The sequence below is a fragment of the Dreissena polymorpha genome, chromosome 12 (assembly GCF_020536995.1).
Source record: "Dreissena polymorpha isolate Duluth1 chromosome 12, UMN_Dpol_1.0, whole genome shotgun sequence".
Classification (NCBI taxonomy): domain Eukaryota; kingdom Metazoa; phylum Mollusca; class Bivalvia; order Myida; family Dreissenidae; genus Dreissena; species Dreissena polymorpha.
The window spans coordinates 9997943-10019598 of NC_068366.1; the positions used below are offsets into that span (position 1 = coordinate 9997943).

The 21656-nt window shown below is 33.3% G+C and overlaps 2 long non-coding RNA genes across 4 annotated transcripts; both read left to right on the top strand.

Annotated features, from left to right (window-relative positions):
* The first annotated feature begins 3697 nt into the window (after positions 1-3697).
* Positions 3698-6615, top strand: LOC127853749 (uncharacterized). Of its 3 annotated transcripts, none has more exons than XR_008036736.1 (4): positions 3698-3796; positions 4913-5000; positions 5409-5587; positions 6103-6615. It is a non-coding gene; the product is annotated as an uncharacterized LOC127853749 (long non-coding RNA). The 3 variants fall into 3 exon arrangements; XR_008036735.1 differs by having other exon boundaries at positions 3699-3796; positions 4467-5000; XR_008036734.1 differs by lacking the exon at positions 3698-3796 and having other exon boundaries at positions 3818-5000.
* Positions 6616-14205: 7590 nt separating this feature from the next.
* On the top strand, positions 14206-15841 carry LOC127854212 (uncharacterized). The gene is made up of 3 exons (XR_008036967.1): positions 14206-14357; positions 14774-14921; positions 15075-15841. It is a non-coding gene; the product is annotated as an uncharacterized LOC127854212 (long non-coding RNA).
* The last annotated feature ends 5815 nt before the right edge of the window (positions 15842-21656 follow it).

Consider the following 21656-nt stretch of genomic DNA (forward strand, 5'->3'; position numbering starts at 1 on the left):
ATCTAAATAAACACGAAATATATTTCGTGAACATATTTCGTGAGAATGGTACATGGATGGGTTTAATACACAGTGGTCACACAATGTTATGCATATAGGTTTACAAAAATATAGATACAGTTACATATTTCTGACCTTATTTTTTTTGTGAAAAATGTACTTCTATTTAACACTACATATATATGACATTTTCTCTTATTTTAAAGCATGTTAAACAATACATGGCTAGCTTTCTTAATACAGTTTTGTTTGTGCTATTAAGTAGTTTAATAAACATGAACATATTCGGTCGGATTCTATAATATTTCGGAATTAATGCATTCCTAACATCATTATAATAAGGACATTTAAGAACAAAGTGAAATTCATCCTCGATGTCATTTAGGTTACATAATATACATTTGCGTTGATCTCTGTCAATAAGTGTATATTCAGTTATTATCCTTTATAAAAGTGCGGCTCGTGTGAATTTGTGAATAGCAGAAGCATTTGTCTGCTTAATTAAGATCCGTGTTAGTGTTCGTGTGTCGTATGAATAGATATCGTTGCAGGAAATTACAATGATCCGTAAATTTAAGATCTGTACAGTATTGACGAAATCAGAATGAAGTATCTGGCTTATTTGGTATTTTTCCACACATGTTTTTCTTAACTTTTATTTAATTTAAATCCGTTTATAGGAACTCTATATATATATATAGCGAGAAATTGAGTGCTTTTCGGTCTTCAGAGGAAAAGCATTTCGGTCGGTATATTGCCGATATTTATCCAATTTTGTAGTATAGACATACAATCATATAACCATTAATTAACTAATTAAACCCGTTAACACACACTAGAAAACGATATATTGCATATATATAGCGAGAAATTGAGTGTATTTTCGGTGCTTTTCGGTGCTATTCGATGCTTTTCGGTACTTTGCGGTGATTGTATGCACCCGTAAATAACTATGTATAGACATCGTGAACAATACATAGTGAGCAATCTACCCATATATACAATATATAATCATATCATAATATATATATATATATATATATATATATATATATATATATATATATATATATATATATATATATATATATATATATATATATATATATATATATATATATATATATATATATATATATGTGTACTGTGCACGGTACTTACCGAAAAGAAAGGCGCAACTTCAAAAACGTCCCTCTCGTACATAAACTGGAGCGTTTTATATCCAGAATACGAGAACACTGTGTACGATCCCTTACACAAATAATCAGACAAGTACTTTGTCTGGCTATGTCCCACTACTAAAGGCATTGTTAGTAAATAAAATCAAACACAACAATTCGAGCACAAGGTCAATTAACACACTTTATATCAACACCGATTCATAAAATGTTTATATGATTTATATCGTGATCAAAGCTAGACTTGTATTGCAGTTATGATTTTTTTCTTAACAAAAAACTTCTTATTTAAGTATTCGGATCGGAACGGTTTGACAACAAGCTGTATATCTACCCAAGACCCAAATCTTCGATTGACAGTAAGTAAGAACAACATGCCAAGAGCAGATATACAAGGGTGGCACTAACCTGTGATCGCGACCATTGTATCCTTAATTGGCAGTTGTTGTTACTGTGTCCCCGGAAAATTTCAGGGTATTGCATGAACCATGTCACGAAATTGACATTTAACTGGTAATATCAATGTCAAAAGTAGCAGTAACAGACATAGTTACCGTGACTTAGTGGTCTAAGGTGCCCATCTACCTACCCAGGGGTTGTGGATTGATATGGCATCTTTTCATATTGGTATTAACACGGCCGTAGGAATAGGTCCATTGTTTACATTACAATGGTATCAAATAATGTATGGTCGGTTGGGAAAGTGATGATTTTATCACCTTTTCCGGGTAGTCCTATAGGCATTTGCGCGTGTAAAAAACGTTAAAATAGGCCGACTTTGATCGCGATTTACAGGCTGAATCTGAACCTGCCTTAAAATATTTTTAGATGGTTAGAAACTGTGGAGGTTCTCCTGTACTACAATACCATTATAATTAATATCGAGTCAATAATACTGTTTTATAACCCCGTTTACCTTTTCCGGGTTTTCCTTAAGGCATTTCCGTGTGTAAAAAAACCCGTTAAAACAGGCTGACTTTGACCGGGATTTACAGGCGGACTCTGACCCTGCCATAATTTATTTTGACATGGTTAATAAGTGTGGAGTATCTTCTTTACAACGGTACCATTATAATTAATATCGGACGAATAATAATGCATTTATAACCATTTTCGCTTTGATGCTTCGCCTTATTTCATATTATGCTTTCTCACAATATTTTTTACATATTTAGAAACAGTGGAACAATACCGTAACAACGGTACCAAAAATGTATGGTCGGTTGGGAAAAGGATGCTTTTATAACCCCTTTTAGCTTTTCCGTGTTTTCCTCAAGACATTGTTCTGTGTTAAAAAAAACACGGTATTTTTCGGTCAACTTTTACCGCACAGCGATTTACAGGTTAACACTGTCCCTGCCATAAAATATTTTAACATTATTAGAAACTGTAGAGGATCTTCTTTACAACGGTACCATTACAATTAATATCGGACGAAAAATAATGCATTTATAACCATTTATATCGGTTCCTGGTTTTCTTTACGGCATTAGCGTGTGTAAAAAAAACCGTTAAAACAGGCCGACTTTGTCCGCGATTAACAGGCCGACTACGATCCTGCCATAAAATATTTTCATATGGTTAGAAAATGTAGAGGATCTTCTTTACAACGGTACCATTATAATTAATATCGGACGAATAATAATGCATTTATAACCATTTATATCGGTTCCGGGTTTTCTTTACGGCATTTGCGTGTGTAAAAAAACCGTTAAAACAGGCCGACTTTGTCCGCGATTTACAGGCCGACTACGACCCTGCCATAAAATATTTTGATATGGTTAGAATCTGTAGAGGATCTTCTTTACAACGGTACCATTATAATTAATATCGGACGAATAATAATGAAGTTATAACCATTTATATCGGTTCCGGGTTTTCTTTTCGGCATTTGCGTGTGTAAAAAAAAACGTTAAAACAGGCCGACTTTGTCCGCGATTTACAGGCCGACTACGACCCTGCCATAAAATATTTTGATATGGTTAGAATCTGTAGAGGATCTTCTTTACAACGGTACCATTATAATTAATATCGGACGAATAATAATGAAGTTATAACCATTTATATCGGTTCCGGGTTTTCTTTTCGGCATTTGCGTGTGTAAAAAAAAAAACGTTAAAACAGGCCGACTTTGTCCGCGATTTACAGGCCGACTACGACCCTGCCATAAATATTTTGATATGGTTAGAATCTGTAGAGGATCTTCTTTACAACGGTACCATTATAATTAATATCGGACGAATAATAATGAAGTTATAACCATTTATATCGGTTCCGGGTTTTACCATAAAGATTTCCGGATAGTTCCGGGTTTTATACCTCGCCCGATTGAATCGTTGGTTTTTATCGGGGAAGACATAGCACCAACTTGCCGGCGAGCTCATCCCTTTCATTCAGTCGCTTAGGTATGTAAATAAGGCGAAGAAATCATTGATTTAAACCAGTATAATTATAAAATTGTATTTATTTTCAAACAGCAAGTAAGTAGAATTTAACCCAAAAACTTTAGAGTAGTTGCCCCTTGTTTACTTAGCATTTGACAACTCGGATTTTGCAAAATGGTTGAAGAATAAGTCATTGTTGTGTCTTTTCTTAATAAAAGCATTCGATGATTACCGGTATTAGTTTAATCATTTATTGTTGTGTTTCTTTACAAATGACTTTATGTTTAACTCATTCTATTTTGTGCCGACGTGTACTTATCTATGACATTAAGAGCAAGCTGATTTACCCCACCCGCTAATGTTGAACTTGTAGTTGTTCTACTATTAAATGTTGTGATTGAACAATACTTTACCTCGAAATTGTTGATTATAACATCATGATCATGAAAATGAATATGACATCATGATACTGTTTGTGTTTGCTATTTCTAAACTAGTTTATTGTATTTGTGAGTTAAGAAGATGCTGATGGTACCTTATGTATTTAATAATTGTAGAAAAATCACCATAATTGTTTCTATATTGTTCTCATTTGATGACAATGTTTTTGGATTGGTCATTGTCAGCTCGGATACTAATTACCTGTACCCCCCGTACTCTTTAAGTATATTTACATGTAGAGCTAACCCTGTTACAGTTAATATACTTTAACATAGCCGGAAATTTAATGCTAAATGGGTTGTTGTAGGCTTAATTTTTTTTAATTATGTTCACATTAATGTCAATTTTTTTCTCAAATAGTCTTTATATCATCGAAATTTATACTCAAAAAGCATGTTGATGCAGTTTTTTCAAAAGGTAAGTTTTATTTAGATAAACAATATCGCTTTACATTTATCTGTAGTGCACTGTACCACATCGGATTTTGGGCAGGAATACAACTCGGGTACAGTCTAATAAGGACTGGGTACGTTTAAGTATATTAACCTTACCCGAGGTACATGCAAGTATGCTTAATGGTACCAGGGGTACATGTAAGTAGTACCCAAGCTGTGAATAACCAATCGAGCGTGAGTAAAGTAGATTGTACCTTATGTCTTTAATAATTGCAGAACAATTACCTTAATTATTTCTATATTGTTTTCATTTGATTACAATTTATTTATTTGTCAAATTCAATTCTGCAGTGCTAAAAATATGCACCCCCCATCCAAAAATTTTATTTCGTGCATATTGATGTGGCTTTTTTATTTATTTACTCCTTTTCTGCATTCCTCCCTTTTGTGTTGGTAATGTGAACATGAAATGATGAGCACTCTCATGTTAATGAATAACTTTTATTTTTTATAGATTTTGGTTTATTGCATATTGCCAAGGGAGATGTTTACTGAGGTTTCCATGCCATTAATGTGCAGGCTGTTGCTGACGCCAGCATGAGGTAAATGTAAATACAGTATTATGATTCATTACCTTATCATTAAACTTGGTATAAAAGCAGATAAATACCATAAAAGGTTAAAATAAGCGTAATGCTCATCATCTTTGACATCTAATAATAATTAGTTACGTACATGCGCAAAAATCATTAACTACCACAATAAGCACCATTAGCACTGTGTGATCAAGCTTTTGTTCTTTTATGTGTTAGCCAATGTAGCTATCAGTATTATCTTTAAATATTGTCTTAAGTTACATTATTTCATCTAGGTAACTAAAATATAGTGATTTGATAATACTTAAGCTTGTTTTGTGAAACTTATTGAGATGCTTTCCTACCTTAATCTAACAATATTAACTGTTTTATCAAAGACAAAGCAACTGCCCAATAAAATATTTCAATTTACAGCAATATCTGAGCACGAATGATGAGGGTCATCTGCTGGGAGATAGTGGGTATCTGTTAAGGACTAACCTGATGACCCCTTAACCTCATCCCTCCCATGCTGCGGAACAGGCCTACAATGACCATCTTTGTAGAGCGTGGGTAGTAGAAAGGGCATTTGGAGTGTTGAAATCACGAGATTGGTAACAAATTATATAGGTTGTGATAGTCTTATTAGTGCGAGATCAACTTACCACACAGTATTTAAATGAAGTATTACTGCCAATCTCTTTCTTGTGCCTCACAGTGTCTTAAATCAAACGTAACTTCTAAAGCTTGATAACGTACAACTTTAATTATCAAATTTTAGAATTTATATGTAAATTAACTTTTATTATAACTGAGGGTTGTTTGCATGTGTGAATATGATGTTTCATAAAAAAATGTCCGTTTAAATAAACTGATGATGTATTCATTTTATTTTAAATCTTAAAAAATTTTTTTGCTTATCCTCAGACACTATGTATGAAATATTGTTTACTAGTGCATTTAAATGATATTGTGCATTAATAGTGAATACAGGCACAAATAAAGTGTTTTGTAGGTTATATATTATATATAATTTATATTGAAATTAAATTAATGTCAATGGTATCAGGACAATTTAGTCACTTAGACAAATGTCTATGTTAAAGAAATACTTTTGATATTTGTTTAGATATCTGCATGCCACTGGTGGATGTTGGCCTTTCAAGTCCAATAAGTGCTGTGAAATATCAAGTGTGTACATGCCCCTGCATAACCTGTGTCTGGATTCAAACGTTCCACTGATAGAGGAATTGGTTGGAAATGTGATGGAACCGGAAGTTATGAACAACACTCCAGTACATCGAGCAGCATGTGATAAGAGGCAGCAGCTGATCAAACTGTTTCATTTTATTTGTTTTTTAATTGTAGTTATAAATGTTATAAAGTGATAGATGGCTTGAGTCTTCTCTGAATAGGCAGAGCTACACTACTCGGCCAAATGGCGTAAAGTTGTGTCATCGCTGATTTGGAAGGATTGGTATTCCTGGTCGTCTAGACACAATAGTTACAACAGCTGATGTTTGCATGTTTTATAATTGTGTATGCATAATTTGTCTAATATTTACTTCAAGGTTATAGGATTGTGAAAGAAAAAAATGCCAATGTTCTGAGGACCAATAAAAAAGTTATGTGTTAGATATTACCAAGTGCCTTATTTAATATTTATATTAAAGGGAACTTTTCCTAAATTTTGGCAGATATTTAAGTTTTTCATTAAACGCTTTTATATTGATACATGTAACCACTGGATCTAAAAAGCTCCACTAAAAAAAGAATACAATTAAAGAAAGATAAAAAGTAACTCCTACAGGGCTCAAACCACTGACCCCTGAAGTAAAAGCCTCACTAAGACCACTTGTCCGTCCATGTTGATACAATGAGTGATGTATTTTACACTTTATATAAGCAATCCTCATCGTGTCACAAAATATAACGACAATAACAGAATTCTACAAATTATTCAATTGTCGAGTGTTGCAGCAGTTAGATGCAACGCTTTAAAATTTTCAAGTTTTTAAATTGTCAAAAGATGCATATAATGGATAATTTAGAGCATGGTAAATGTTCAGTATTACTGTTTCCTCACAAATATCATAACTATAACAAAAGTTTGCGAATCTTAAACTTATTATCCCCACGCTTTTTGAAAAAAAGGTGGGGATATTGTGGTTATCTCCGCCGTCCGTCCGTCCGTCTGTCCGTCCGTCCGTCCGTCCTGGCCACTATCTCCTCCTACACTAAAAGCACTAGAACCTTGAAACTTACACACATGGTAGCTATGAGCATATGTGCGACCCTGCACTATTTGGAATTTTGATCTGACCCCTGGGTCAAAAGTTATAGCGGTTGGGGTGGGGCCGCGTCAGAAATTATCACTCATTTTTTTAGGTTATTTTACATTTACTTCTTTATTTCTACACCGATTCACTTCAAATTGATACTGGACCTCTCTTATGACAATACGGTCAATCTCAACCATGCATGGCCCCATTCCCAACCCTGGGGCGCCCCGCCCACATAGGCCACACCCACCAAAAATTTCCATTTACTATAATTTTTTTATTTCTACACGGATTCACTTCAAATTGATACTGAACTTTTGTTATGACATTAGGGTCAATCTCAACTATGCATGGCCCCAATCCCAACCCTGGGGCGCCCGCCCACATAGGCCACACCCACCAAAAAATTCCATTTACTTTAACTTTTTTATTTCTACACGGATTCACTTCAAATTGATACTGAACTTCCCTTATGACATTAGGGTCAATCTCAACTATGCATGGCCCCATAACCAACCCTGGGGCCCCGCCCACATAGACCACACCCACCCAAAATTGCCTTTACTATAATTTCTTCATTTCTACACCGATTCACTTCAAATTGATATTGAACTTCTCTTATGACAATACAGTCAATCTCAACTATGCATGGCCCCATTACCAACCCTGGGGCGCCCCGCCCACATAGACCACACCCACCCAAAATTGCCTTTTACTATAATTTCTTCATTTCTACACCGATTCACTTCAAATTGATACTGAACCTCTCTTATGACAATACGGTCAATCTCAACTATGCATGGCCCCATTACCAACCCTGGGGCCCCGCCCACATAGACCACACCCGCCCAAAATTGCCTTTTACTATAATTTCTTCATTTCTACACCGATTCACTTCAAATTGATACTGAACTTCTCTTATGACAATACGGTCAATCTCAACTATGCATGGCACAATTACCAACCCTGGGGCGCCCTGCCCACATATGTCACACCCACCCAAAATTGCCTTTAACTATAACTTCTTCATTTCTACACCAATTCACTTCTAATTGATGATGAACTTCTCTTATGACAATACGGTCAATCTCAGCTATGCATGGCCCCATTACCAACCCTGGGGCACACCTAGGTCAAACATTCGGCGTGGGGATACGCGTCGGCCTCTGCCGCGCCATTTCTAGTTTTTTATGCCTCCCTTCGAAGAAGAGGGGGTATATTGCTTTGCACATGTCTGTCTGTCGGTCCGTCCACCAGGTGGTTTCCGGATGATAACTCAAGAACGCTTGGGGCTAGGATCATGAAACTTCATATGTACATTGATCATGACTCGCAGATGACCTCTATTGATTTTGAGGTCAGTAGGTCAAAGGTCAAGGTCATGATGACCCGAAATAGTAAAAGGGTTTCTGGATGATAACTGAAGAACGCTTATTCCTAGGATCATGAAACTTGATAGGTAGATTGATCATTACTCGCCGATGACCCCTATTGATTTTCAGGTCACTAGGTCAAAGGTCAAGGTCACGGTGACCCGAAATAGTAAAATGGTTTCCGGATGATAACTCAAGAACGCTTATGGCTAGGATCTTGAAACTTCATAGGTACATTGATCATGATCTGCATGACCCCTATTGATTTTCAGGTCTCTAGGTCAATGTCACAGTGACAAAAAACATATTCACACAATGGCTGTCACTTCAACGGAGAGCCCATATGGGGGCATGCATGTTTTATTTTAATTTAGTCAATTTACCAAAACTGGAAAAGGTCCCTTGAATATTGAACAGTTATCTGAGCTCTAGAAAAGATCATATACTCAAGGTACTTTTCCCAATTCACAAATTATTGACCTTTGGCATATTGTTTACAAAGGAAACATAATTTAATGAATCATTAAAACTCTTTAGACTCTGGCCCCCTATAATTCTAGGATGATTTTCAGGATTTTAGGTTTCTGCAAATTGACACCCCTGGTTATCTATCATCCGGAAACCATCTGGTGGACAGACCGACCAAGCAAAACAATATACCCTTTGAAGGGGGGCATAAAAAGTGGGCTTGTAAATGTATCGGTACTTTAATATTATAAGTGTGCTGTCTATAAATATGGATATTATTGTCATAAAAAAATAGAAGTTTTCCAGTATATTGTTTCCGAATGTATTTACTAAACTTTACCCTTTTATGATTCTCTGTTCAATTATTTAGTCATCTACTGTTAAAATATGTTGTTTACCTGTGCAATTTTTTTGTATTTTTATTGAAATGTTTATCATAATAATGTTTATGGTATTTGATAACAGTTGCTATAATACTAGTTTTCAATGAATAAAACACAAAGAACATTCACAAATATTTATTATTAATCAGGAAGTACAATATATTAACTGGGCATGGTATTATAATTCATATGACAATTTATATCTTACATATAGTATGTGTAATAATAAGTTTCATAGACTCACTGAACACCATCACATGTAAAATCAATTAAAAGTTCCAGAAACAATTGAGCAATTTAAAATTTCATTTTTTGGAAAGAGTAACCAGTTCCTCATGATTATTGCTTATGTCCCTCTGAATGGCATATCTTTCCCTTGACGCCATCAACATCTCCTCACGAGTTTTATTACTCTGTTGCTTCATTCTTCACTTGTTGCTGCAAGCAGATAAATTTACTAGTTTATACATTTAACAGAACTAAATATTAAATACACAACATATGACACTATGGTCAGAATAAGTTAGCATGCCTACATGACCTGGTTTTGTTTCCGAAAGTTGGTTTTTGTATTGCAAAATTAACCTAGCTTTCTGAACTTAAACTCAACATTTGTGTGTGACACTAATGCTCTACATTCCAATTTCTTTTTTAAGTACATTGATGTCGAAAGAATTAAATAAAAAATACCTTGACACACAAGTTCATACTCTGGTAAATAAGTTACCGGTAATAAAGTTAAATGAAAAAATGCAGCAATACTTTATCCCCATAAAACAGAGTACAATGAAAAACAAGAGCACCGCATAACAGGTCTGAACGCTCGGCTGCGGGTGCATTTTTTAACGAATAAAAGCTTGTCAGAATTATTTTAAGGTCCCAGTGACCTTCTTAGACCTAGTGACCCAAATATGGTTGAGGCGTGTAGAACTCGTCAAGGTGGAGCTGCATATGAAGTTTCAAAGTTATAGGTGGAAGCACTTTGATTTTATGGCCAAAGTTCAATACATTGACAAAATGTTAAGGTTTGAGCATGACGCGGACGACACGACACGCTGGCTATTACAATACATTGGGTTTTCTCCGAAAACAGCCCAGCTAAAAATTGAAAACATAAATTGTTACATTTTCATTGTAGGAAAGAATGAGCAGTCTGCTTTACTATATTATATAGAAAAAAAAAAATTTTTATTTGTTGCTTCTGCCTTCAGTTTTATGTTTTAATGTAGCTGAGTGACACAACTTCTGTTTGAGTTTTGACAACCGTGTTCTCTGTCCATTCAATTTTGGTCCTTCAGCCAGTAATACCATTTTGTTTTCTGGAAAAAAAAAGAAATGAAAACTGCATTTGTGATCTTTACATGTAACACAGTTTTGCAGAGAAAGCAATATAAATCAATGTTGATTATTTACATCTTGTGAATCAACACTATAATAAATTATTGTGGACAATGATATTTATTTAATGCTTTCCGGTGGTTTATAGAAAAATATCGGTGGATTAAAAATGATAATTTCACTGTTTCAAACAATGAAAATTATCAGTGAGAATTATCGATAATTTTCACTGTTTACTGTGAAATGACGTAATTTATTTGACAAAATGACAACATAATCCCAACGACATTCTTAAGTAAAACTCTTTAACAATGTATATAAACTGCGAAAAAAGCATAAAATAAAAAGAAAATTTGTTGGATTCGGTGGAATATTGATTTTAATTCACTCCTGATCATAGAAAATACATATTTTCACTTGTGGCTGCGCCACTTGTGAAAATATCATTGTCTATGATCACTCGTGAATTAAAAACGATAATCCACCGAATCCAACAAATATCCTCTGTATAATAGACAAACAAATAGCATTCTCAATGATATGACATTTGTAATTACTAAACATGTTGTGTCATGTGAATCTAATACCTTATTGAAATAAAATATTTGATAATTGAACACAAAATGCTGACATGACAAACTTTCAATCCATGATGTCTTGTTATTGTCAGCCTGAATTTCCATTTGTCTATATTAAATTATATTATTAAACTGTTAATTGATCTACACCACAGTCGCATTTTTGCATAGAAAGAACAAAACAATTAATCTTACCAATACCTTTTTATTCATGGATAGAGAAAATAAGCAAAAATAATCTTCATTCTTGTCAATATCAATTGCCGCCTTTAGAGTCTTTTGATGATTTTTGCTTTGGCAGACACTTGGCTGAAATAATTCGCGTTCAGATTTATCCTGAACGCGAATTATTTCAGCTGTCTTCATTCATGACCAACAAGTTCTCAACTCACATTTCAACCGTCTCCATCCGAAATAACTTCTTTTTGCGTTTAGTAACGGAAGGAGAGTATAGACGAGTTAACGCGTGACGTCACACGCACCTGCAAAGTTTAGACTCCGCCCACTGGTTGGCAAAAGAGGTGCAATTTATATAAGCGCATATAGAGAAGGTTGACGAAATCTTCGTTTTTAATGATAATCATGCACAATATCGAATATAATTTTACTAATTATGTCTGAATAAAACATTAGCATGCAAGGAAATGCATCTTTGGAACGATTTTATTGTTTTTATTATTATTTGTTTTTACTGACAACGAACTCGGGAGTGGAACACAATCTAAGAGCTCGGTATGTGGTTAAACAAAAATCTCTCTACTTGGCACTTCATCGCGACCATTTTTAGTTAAAAACTTCTCAGAAATTAAAATTCTTTTAGAATAAATTAAATTTAATGAACGAAAACAAATAAGGATAAAAACAAACAACGAATAGGTCAATTGTATGTACGCGACATAGGGTAACTGATTTGAACCTTTATGTGTCTGGAAAAACTTACCTTCTTACACATTCAATAAATTCTTTTATTTAATGTAATTGTTTTATTTTATTGTTCACACTAATTTTGGCACTCTTTGTTGCAGCATTTATATCCCGGTGTATAATTGCACCTTTGTTATCACAAACCGATTATCTCGTTATGATCGGATACTGTCCAGACAATTACAAAGAAAACATGGTGTCATAAACCCAGGGACCTACACTTGGACCCCTGCATAAACCACATGTTGCAGACGAGTGTCTGGTCAGTAAACATAAGTCACGATACCTCTATGTCATCTCTTGGCATATTGAGCAATCATTTAAGCCACATTTTAAAGCTAAAAATACTGATAAGTTAATTTTTTATGAAATATTTTAACAAAAATGAAGACATTTGTCGGAAATGTATTAACGGGAACGAGTGTATATATTTATTAGCCAGTTAAACTTAATAATACATTGTTTAATAACTATACATTTAAATATTGTGCAATTTTACTGCTATGCAATTAAGGTATTTAACGGGTACCGGCAAAAGTTAACTCCGCTATTATGTGTAAAGATTGTACATTACTGCAGGGTCCGAAACACGATCATGAACATAAGCAGTCACAAAAGGGGCCGTTAGATAAATTAAATATATGCATCTATCATAAAATGCTATATTTTTATCACTTCTTATTACTAATAGAGATTTCAATATACATGCAAAGACAGTTACATTTGGGTCATTAATATGCAGGGTTTTTCCGTTTGTATGGTAAATTGAATTTATATTCATTCAATGTAAACGAAACGTAAATTCATTCAATGTAAACGTAAATTACCACAATATTTAAAAATAGTACTGTATTCCGCTTTTTAGGGCTTTTTTTTATAATTGATTAAATGCACCTCTGACTCTATTGATCGCTGATGAAATAAAACACTATCCACACCACTTAAAATTATAATACAATTAAAATATGTTTTATTAGTGTTTAAATATAATTTATTCAAGTCTTATTATCAGAAAGAATACGGCTAATTTATTGTTTTGTTTTGTGGAATTGTCAGTATTAAGTCTTCCGATCACGTTTACTCTATGCTAATAACTACTTCGTATTTTTATGAAGAGGAAATTTTATTTGTGAATATACATTTATTTGGTACTAAATATGCTATATTTGCACTTTTTTTAAAGAGTTTTAATGTTTATTTCGTATTTATTATCAATTTATTGACTAAACAAAAGCCCTTTATACATGTTTTACGTTACTGTAACCAGTGTTTTTGCCAACCAGTCAGTGCGCATGCGCGGAAAATCCCGAATGTAAACAATAACAATTAACTCGTCTATACTGTCGGCCAAACAGCAATCGGTAGCCTTCCACACCGGTCTACACGTCGTTTTCCAGTGTTTGTTTTTGTTTCGATTCACAACTAGCATTGTTTTTGTTAGTCCAAATAATTAGACGTTAATCGACCACATATTTATAGGAGTTATGTTTTGTGCGATATTTTACTTAGCTGACAGAACGCGCGAAAATTACGTCATGCAATTTTTCAGACTGTGTCACTATTTTTTTCGGTTACAAAATACGTATATTTAAGTAGTCGTATTTTATGTATGTTGCATTTACGATTTCATTGATGAAACGGAGTTTATGTAAAATCGTAAACGACTACATTAATCTCGATACATAATTTACGATCGTATAAAAATACGTAATTCTTGATGAAACGGCCATTTAAAACACACAATTTATATTTGCTATGACGCAATATTGGGTAAATCGTTATATTTGTCTTTATCTCTATAAATAGATCTAGCTTGCTCTGACACGTAGCCGCTTACCAGTCATGCATCGGTAAGTATGTGACTGTTCTGTTGAATAAAGTTTATAAATATGCTAATAAGCATACGTACAAGTACATTAATAAGAACACGCCACTATATTTCATTAACGGTTACTGCTTGACGTACCAATTTTGAAATTTGAAGATTGTATCTTTATTGAGTTGAATGTACAACTCATGTTAAAAAATAGTGTTTCAGGTAAATAAATATAGGTTGTTCTTACTTATTATTAGGATCAATATATGTAGTCTAGTGTAAAAACGCAGAACACATAACACTTTTACATACAAAGTGATGAAGGATAAATATTAAAGGTAGTGTCGCTATGATTTTTCCTTATGTTTGATACTGCGCTAATAATATTAAGTTATAGCATGTTTTTCTTTAGTTTCTAATACATGCATATGTTAATATATAATAAGTATTTTGTGGCACATTATCTTATTAATTGCTTTGCTTAATATTGCTTTTCTGTCTGTTCAATGTCACTGCATGTCCATCAATATTTGTATTTGATTGTAAATTATTTTAAATACATGTTCTTACTAACGTAAGTCGTTTACTAATACTGTATGTACTTTTATTTTAGTTGATCGGACATATATACATTTCAGTATTCTTGGCGAACTTCTAGTTTTAACTTTACTGGATAAGTTGAAACACACGTGAAGTTAGAGACGTGAAGTTAGAGATTACACTCAGAAGCCACGTTGAATTTATTCTTGCGCAATGCCTTTCCCACCAGAAACAATAAACACCAAGGTATGTTGTTGACCTTAACTTACTCATCACTTTATACACTTCCTGTATTAGTTCACTGTTTTATTGAAAAAAAAACAGTTTGTAAAAAGTTAAAACGATATTGATATGAATTGTGCAAACGGTTTAATTTGTTTGCATTCTATTACTTATCAGACAACAAATATGGCTGAAGCGACTCGTTCACATCACACGTGTACCACGTGCAAACAGAGACCGAAAACCATGTTACTTCTGCCATGCAGCCACCTGGCGGCCTGTGAACAATGTGTCGCCGACATGAGCTGCTGTCCGATGTGCTCTAAAACTGTCAGCTGCGTACTACGAACTTTTATCATTTAATTGGTTCAAATATCAAACATCAATTTATCGTGACACTTTGTATGTGGAATGATACGTTTTTATGGTAGAGAATCTGGTTGTTTTACTGTGTGTTTTTTTCCAGTTCAATACAAGGTTTATGTATGTGTTGACAACTTCTTTTATTGCATCAGTTTGTAAATATAAGTATAACACATAAATTCATAAGTAGATTCTTGTCAAAACGTAAACACCTTAAATGACTGTTCAATAGATTTGTGCACAATATTGTGTTGATAAACACAATCCTGAAGTCTCGATGAATTATATAAATTATAAATTTAATTATAATTGCACGTATTGGACTTTTAAATGAACATAAAAACGCACTATTTATTTGTATGCTATTGCTAGTTTAATTGCTTAATTTACAAATAATTGAATTATAATAAAGCGTAAGTAAAACCTAGATGGTAAATTCAATATGTCGTTTTTAGGTTATTTTTGATAATTAATATGTATTTACCATTTAAAATCCGACCTCGCTATTACATTCATACAATGCACTCTATATTTAGAATTATAGAATGAAATATTGGGATTCCTTGATAATCGATGTTTACTATTACCACGCAAAGTATAACTTGAAATAATAAAATCTCAATATTTTAACAGTCTTTTAAACATGTAATATTTTTTAATTTCAAGAAAATGATAGCCTTCAATTATATCATGAATCATATACATAATGTTCATGTTGTTTTTTTAAATATGTTTACATTTAGTTCAAAATTAAGCGACAAATGACACAGTGTTTAAACTTACTAACAAACCATAACACACAAAACAAAAATGTGTTACGTAATTTATTCAAATGAAAACCGGAAATCATGAAATTGATTGTCGTAAAAGTCATTAATAAAAAGCAAATTAATTAGATTTTAAAACAAAAAGCCGCATATATTTATTCGTTGACCGTGTTTAAACTCGTATATGCCAATTTATGTATTGTGTCAATATATTAATGTTGAGCATTTTTGAAGAGTTTAATTTTAATTAAATAAATATTTATGTTATTTTAGGATGTTTTCATGTACATACGATTGAAAAAATCAATATTGTGTAAATCAAAACGTTACAAATCAAATAACCCTGATTTTGCTTGCCAATATGCAGTGGTTGTGTATAACGCGTAAGGGAGGTAATCAAAACGAGAAGTATGATTGTTCACTTTTGTGAAACATGCAAAGTGAACTATCTTATATTTGGTATTTATTTATAGAAAATTTTAGGACACGGGAACAACAACTTATCGAAACCCTCTTCGTAGTACTGCAATGTCGTATATTATATCGGATATTTATGGATATACCTGTAAATCAGTATAAATCGTGCACACTGAATTAACATTGTGAAATAGATTAAAGACATAGCGGAGAGTTATTCAAATTTACATAAGACTGCCCACTGTAAATAGCTTTACAAATTGTGATACAGACCCTATCAGGGCCATATGCTATGGTAAGAAATAACAGTAAGAAATTGATTTCTTGAAATTATTTTAAAAAACGCATCAATCAATTCAATATAAACACATATAATGATGCTGAACTCTCTGTGCAAGTTATCGGTGTCGTCAAGTCAAGCAGATCGTGTAAGATGGTATTGTCCGGCAGAATTTACAAGCGTACTTTTGTTGTTATTGACGATGTAATTCTGCGAAAAAAAAAAGTATATTAGCCATTACAATCGCCACCGTTTAAACACAGCAAGTGGTGTCACTGTCACTCCACATGCTGGACATACGCTGGTCTCCTGCCCAAACACTTTGCAGGTCCACATATGCCCGCACGATAGGAAGACCACGCGTCTCTCTCTCTACTGATATATATCTGCACAAAACAAGCTGCCTCAGTGATGCGTTCCAACGACTATTCCGTACTGGAATAGTGTGGATCATATATATATAAGTGGTAGTTTAGAAACAAGACAAGAAATGTAAAAACTTCCTTATAAGTGCATGTAAGCACTTAAATATTGAACAAACTTTCTTCTTTGTTAGCGATCATAACTCGACACTTTGTACTAAGAATGCAATAAAATAAAAAAGATCGCATTAACTACAAAAGTAATATTACAACATCGCGTTATCTAAAGAAAGAATTGACATGTCATGTTAGCGTTTCTTCCATTACGTGAATAAAAGCGTGATATACCGTTGGTTTGTCTGTATCATCTTATTTCAACATGACGTAGAACACTTTAATTTGAATGGAAAATCCATCTGCTGCATACCATCATGTATTTGCCGAATTAACTTACATCCAATTGATCTTAATTGCTCAGTAGCTTATCTGCAACATACCATCATGTGTATGCCATTAACTAGCATCCCATTGACATTGATGCATCATCAGCGTATTGAAGATATACAGCTTGTATCAGCCTTAAACCGTTTAACAATAACACTCGACATAAATGTTATAAATGTTTCAATGCAAATAACCGACAGTCATACATGGCATGAAGGCATTGTCTGGTTCAACCGGTACTGCAATCGTATAATACCGTGATTTGTGCCAAGTTTACGTGAATTGTTTTAACGTTCCAATTTAACCCTACGGGTATTTTTATTTTGCATTGATATGCCTGGAATGCTTTTAATTTTGTGTACACTCATAACGGGTTGGCCGAAAATAGCTTAATCTCTAAATCATCGACGACATATGAAATATTTACTCGAATCTGAGTTATAAGTCAAACCCTTTTGCTGTTATTTATATACTAGTAATTTGATAAGTTTCAACATAACCTCATTTTATGGTGCCAAGAAAGACTGGTCAAATATGTTTTTCGCAGAACGATAGCGACGTTCATGTCGAGACAGATATTTTTCGCCGTTTTATACCAGTGATTACTTTTGTTAATTTTTTTAATGACGCTCACATTCCAGCCATATCAGTAAAAAGGTTTGTACCGTTTATTTCGTATTAAAATTCGCTGTATAACTTGACTTTACTCGCTGAGAATTTTCTTAGTCAAGCTGTAATTATGTCATCCCGATAAGAAATTTCGTTGCGAGTAATTCGAGATATAGAGCGAATATTAATACGAAATAAACACTTGTAACTTTCTTGCTGATATGACTGGAAAGCGAGCGGCATTAAACAAATCAAAATACAAGTATTAAAGTGTTTAAAATGGCGAAAAATACATGTCTATGCACAAACGTCGCCATTTTGACTATCACGTGATTACCCCCTCTTATTCATGGCTATTTAAATACAGCCAATCAATAATCACTGTTACTGTTCAGACTCGTGTCTATGCATGAAATGTGACTCTTTAGTTTTGTCTTTTATGTTTTTGTTCGCTAAGTTAACATAACAAATTGAAGTGTCTTCTTGTTTTATAAAAACGATAAGGAATTTCTGTTGGAACCCGAAAGTGAAATACTTCGTTTAAAGGTTACCGTGGTCTACTTATTTCAATATTTTATCCCATTCTATTTTTTAAATTTATATTTAAAAACGTCAACATGTTTGCTTTTGTATTAATCTTGTTTTTCAATCACACGAGGTAAAAACCGAGTGAATAAAACAACGTAATTATCCGTGTTCATTACCCCATCCGAGTATTATTTACATGTTAAGTCTGACTGTACCAAGTGTAAGTACAGGGTGCAGGATCAACGGGGTTCAAGGGGGTTTACACACGGGCTGGACAGAATGTAAACAAACCGTTAAGAACTGTATTTTTTTAAGTAGCTCAAGTAATTAAAATACATTTGCAAAAGTATTTAGTTCATAAAATACAGTTTTTCTTCAATTTTGTGTCAATTAAAAGGAAAAGAAAAGAATAATTTAAGAAAGCATACTTGACGGACAAAACTTGTCCAGTCTACTAGGCTGTGCTAAGTAATACTTAGTTCACGAACGCAATAATCACTGGTCAATAGTATTTGTGCTTTATGGCTTGGACAATGATTGAGCCACTAAACAAGCTGCCCTCTCTAATAGACGTGTTCTTGTTGCAAGCAATTTTGAAGCATCTTCAAACGCATTAATCTTTTCTATAGGCCTTGTTTTGAACAACATTTATTTCGCTTGACTGCGAATTCCACCAAAATGTCCAATAGATTCAGATTTCTCGACCGAAAAACCAAACCGTCGGAACTTCTGCAAATATAACTAATATCGTCGTACACGAACGAGAATACTATTACTTGTTTACATGTGTAGGGTCGTTCTGCATATGATTAAAATTTAACCAATGAAATGCGACTATTTCGTCACGCATGATAGCGTTATAAGTCACATGGTATAGCGTCATCAAAATGGAATTTCATTGATACCACGGTGGTGAGAGAAAGAGGTTAAAACATGTTTTAAGGTTAATAACTTCGTTGTAAAACAAAGTTTTTAACCCTACTTTGAAATGCAGGACGACCCTAAACATGCTAACAAGTAATAGTAATGTCTTTCCTTTACGACAGACAGACAGACAGACAGACAGACAGACAGACAGTTTATTTTGACTTATACAATGTACATCGTCAACAACACATTATGAAAACAGTACAATGTCAATTGTGATAGGTACAAACTTTTACACGTATTTACAAATGATTTACTTAGCTAACAAAGTAAATTAAATATAAAAACAACAAAGACAGAAAAAAAGAAAAAAGAACAAAGAAAAGAGGATGAACATCTAAAGCATTATTGCGTTAATAATAGATGTTCGAACTTCAAGTGATTCTTTTACAAAGAGACATACTTTTATAAGTTCTATTTTATTATTCGATTGCAGTAAACTTAAATATTTATACATAGATGGCCTTTTGTAATACATGGTTTTATGTATTTTTTTCTAATGTTTCTAAACGCCGGGCAAATGCAAATAAAATGAAATTCATCTTCAATATCGGTCTAATTGCAACACATGCAGTGACGCTGATATCTAGCGACGTCTCTTGCATAACGACCGGTTTGAATATGCAGTGGATGGGCTGACAATCTTAATCTGGTAAAAAAGTATCTCAAACTTCTTGGTAAAATGTCTAAGTACGACTCATATTCAAAATTGATTTTAAAATTTCGATAAACATCTAACATCGAACTATTATTTAAGGTTCTATACCAGTCCTGTGTGAAGTTATCATAAACTCTCCGTTTAAATTCCTCTACAAATGAGTTAATCTCAATATTAATAGTATTTATATCATCAAATGCATAACTAAAACCAAAGTCATCAAACATTTTTTAACATTAAATATCCAATTATGACAGCCTTTATGATAATCTGAGACGGCCAAATTATATATGGTCTTAATAATGATATTTTCAGATCTACATATCTTTAACCAATATTTAATTACACGTACATATCTATGTATATACATGGGATATCTACCCAGCTCACCATAAACACAAGCATTACATGTGTTAAGTTTTACCTTTAGTAATCGTTTGCAAAAGTTCAAATGGATTCTTTCAAGTTCCTTAGTTTTAGTATAGCCCAGACTTCCGAAGCATAATTTAAAATGGATCCAACAAATGCGTCAAATAATTGACAAAGTATCTTGGGTTTTAAATCGTAGTCATTACATTTAGACAATAAAATATTCATAGCTTTTAATGCTTTACCCGTTAGGTGTTCCTGATTCAATGTGAAACTCCCAGTATAATTAAAAACAACCCCAAGATAATTAAAATCATTCACAACTTGTATGTCATGGCCATTGTAGGTCCATTTTTCATTTTGCAATAATCCGCCTCTTTTCCGAAATACTGTAATTTTTGTTTTCTCTGTATTTACTTTCAATCCCCATAGATAACAATAATAATATAGATTATCTAAATGGTTTTGAATTTCATCGGGCGTTTTACCTACAATAGCCATATCATCAGCAAATAACAGTAAAATCAATACAATGTCGTCAATATTCAATCCGGATTGTAAATCATTTTGTAAAAACAACTCAAGATCTTCTACAAACAAAGAAAATAATAAGGGGGACATAACTTCGACCTGTCGGAGCCCCACTGCGTAAGAAAAATAGTCAGAATATGAAGACAATGACTTAACACAAGATTTAACTTTTTGATACATGTCTCTAACAATTCTAAGAATTTTACCCTGTATGCCACATTTATACATTTTTAACCATAATGCATTTCATCAAAACATTTCATCATGTCCACAAAAATTACATATAATCTCTTATTTTCAAATAAAAAGTTTTGAACAAGAGAATGAAGAATAAATATTGCATCTGTCGTAGACCGCCCTTACCGAAATCCGAATTGGGCGTCCGAAATAGTATTATTTTCGTAACAAATATTTTCAATGCGATTGTTTAAAACGGTTGTAAAGAGCTTAGATAAACAGCTAACTAAAGTAATCCCTCTATAATTATTTACATCTTCTTTTGAA